We start from the raw sequence: 3,150 nt of genomic DNA, 5'->3' as shown, positions 1-3,150 counted from the left end.
ATACCAAGGCATCCCATAATTTGACTTGAATTTGATTAATTTTAAGCTCCAACCCATCTTGGTTTCTCATGTCATACCATCGTGATGATTTTCATAAAGTCACATGCATGGTGTAATATTTTGCAAGAAATTGATCAGTATATCATCCATTAATCAAATAACCTTCATACATTTGTGCTCGCTTAATCAAGGATACCAATCAAACTCTATATATTTGAAAATAGGTCAATTATTATGCGCAGTATCTCTCAAACCTCATTCATATTGCATCAATTTGATGCATCTTCTTGAGCACATGCATTGGAAATCCAAGTGTGCATTCAAAATCGAATCAATTTACGATCAGATGTTTGGAAGAGGCATACATGCTTAATGAGTACACAAATCTCCTTATTAACCCAAATCCAATTTGTAATCAAATCTTCCATTGATCATTTTTTTCAATCTCAAATCATTCAAATCCAATCAGACTTGTCATTTGGTTTTTGTGACTACACACACTTGATTTTGGCATTGGCAAATGCACATATCATTGAAATTCTTACCCTTTCCAATCAAATAGACATGTACGGCAATGGTATTACACAAAATCATGCCCAATTGCATATCACTTGAGTCATCAACGATGCACACACCAATCTTTTGTTGGTCTATTAATCATCACAATTGGTGACCGAGACCAATCATTCATCCCCAATTTGGATATCTAATTCCATTGAGTAGGCACACACATTAGTGCAATCAAATATTGGCCAAATTAATCATCATAATTGGTGAAAAATACCAATTATTCATTCACCCATTGGATTGCACATGCCATTGAGTAGGCCGGTGAAAGCATGTATAGGTGGCCTGGAAAGTAATTTCAAGGACATTGCTTTTTTGCGCTTAAAAGTGGGTGTTTTAAAAGTGCTTCAAATCTCAAAAAGAATATCACTCTCCTAAGGTACGTCAATTAAGTCTCCTAACGTAACGTACCACAATTAATGAGACTAAATGTAATTTACTGCTGAACGTTGGGCCGCTTCTTTCCCGCTTCAACCTGTCTGAGCTTTCTTTGTCTCTGAGATCTCTCTTGGAGCACTATCTAGCTCCTCTTTGTCTCTCTCTCACAGAGCTCTTGCTGAGCTTTTTGTATCGCTCAGCCCCTCTCTCTCTCTCTCTCTCTCTCTCTCTCTCTCTCTCTCTCTTTCTCTCTCTAAGCATGGCTCCTCTTGTGTCCTCCCTCGCGCTCATCTCTCTCTCTCTCTTAGCACTCTTTCTCTCTCTCTCACGAACTCTATCTCTATAGGTTCCTCTTTCTCTCTCTAAGCATGGCTCCTCTTGTGTCTGAGCTCGCGCTCATCTCTCTCTCTCTTAGCACTCTTTCTCTCACGAACTCTATCTCTATAGGTTCCTCTTCTACTTGATGATTCTTGAGGTATGTAAACACTTATTATGCTTTGTTAGTATCTTGCTAATTAGTGCAAGAAGTGCCATGTATTAATTAAAAGTATAGCGTGTAGTTATGATTTGTATTGTATTTCTTATAGAGCAATCCTTTGGAAGTACTGCAACAATGGAGCACAGTGAAGAACTTTCTATCAGCTCATCGTCATTGAGTAGATAAGCTCAACTTCAGCGCAGAAAATTAATGAGGGAATATTGGGCTGCTCAGAAATGAAAGCAACGTCAGGCAACAGTCAACTTTGTGACGGAAAGCAATACAGGGGAGATGGATGAAAGAAAGAAACGAAGGATATGTCAATCTATGGTACAACACTTTGATACCTTAACCATGGGAATGGATGCAAGTGGTAGGAAGGAAATCTTTGATGAACTTCTTCAACATCCTTGCTTCCTTACTATGCAGAGTAAATCCAAAGAGTTGGAAGCAATTATGTTGAGAAACATCCGCAACACTTTGAATCATGTGAAGGTCCCAAGATCTTCAGACGAGTTTTTTGTGAAGAAATCAACAATGATGATGTTGGTGAATGGTGGAAGCAAGGAGCAAAACACTGACATGAGCATACTGCAAGCTGCCAAGCTTATGGGGATCCACAAAAGAAACTTATATTCAGCCAAACATCACTTAATAGTGTCAAGTGAAACCGATGGTTCGTTCCCTGCATCTGCGTGTCATATATAGAGATGATGCACGAAGAACTCACATCACTAAAACTGTTAAAGACATAGTCTTTCAATTTTGGATGGATGAGATGAGGGTGTCCCCCAACAAGAAATATGTTTGCAGTAAGAGACTAGCTAGATGTTCATATGTAAAGCATCCAATCCACCTTCTTGAGGAGCCTCAGGTAATTTATTTCTTCAAAATAAAGACAAAATAGGGAGAGATGTCTTTGAGAGAGACCCATTAATGATAAGATACGTGACTGAACCATGACACCGAAGACCATCTCAAGTAGAAAAATGCGTGGACAAAAAATATGGTGGATCACGAGATCCTCATGCTCATGTATCACTTTTTAAGCAAGTCTTGAGAACAAAGCAGGTGCATGTTTCTAGTCCCAATACAGAGGATTTAGTTATATTTTATTAGCACTTTTTATTGGTGCTACAACTCATATTCCTGCTACAACATTATGTTTCTATACCACTTTTTATTGGTGCTACAACTCATTATTGCCATAACATTATGTTTCTATACTTCTTTTTATTAGTGCTATAGCTTGTTTTGGTGTTTTGCACCACTTTCTAGTGGTGCTGCAACATTAAAAAGTGGTGAAACATTACTATACTGGTCTCTAATTGAATCTGAACCACTTCTAAAATTTGATCAATAGTTCTAAATGTTTTTGAAGCACTTTTACTTGTGTTTCCACACCACTTTTTAGTGTCTTTGAACTAGGTTTTAATGTTTTGTAGCAGGTTTTAATGTTTAAGAAACAGTTTTTACTAGAAATGCACCAACGCTTCACCGTAAACCCTACAAAGTGGTGTTCACCCACTAAAAAGTCTTGTTTACCCAATGCTAACAGACGTGTTTTACAAACTCGTAGGGGTGTTACAGGTGCAAACGTTTTTGGTGGTGCAGCTCACTTTTTCCAAGTGATGTAGTAGCTTTTAGTCATGGTGCAATAGTTATAGTAGTGCCATAGACTTTTTACTGCTGCTGCACGAATGGTGCCCACCACCTTATGATGGTAA

At 38.1% G+C, this 3,150-nt stretch overlaps 1 pseudogene; it reads left to right on the top strand.

Annotated features, from left to right (window-relative positions):
• Positions 1-1,846: 1,846 nt before the first annotated feature.
• Positions 1,847-2,885, top strand: LOC147458660 (uncharacterized; annotated as a pseudogene).
• The last annotated feature ends 265 nt before the right edge of the window (positions 2,886-3,150 follow it).

This window comes from Adiantum capillus-veneris, chromosome 4, assembly GCF_014529385.1.
Source record: "Adiantum capillus-veneris isolate H3 chromosome 4, ASM1452938v2, whole genome shotgun sequence".
In the NCBI taxonomy this organism is placed as follows: Eukaryota; Viridiplantae; Streptophyta; class Polypodiopsida; order Polypodiales; family Pteridaceae; genus Adiantum; species Adiantum capillus-veneris.
Note: the sequence above shows the minus strand (reverse complement) of the source record. Positions and strands in the feature narration are given on the sequence as shown.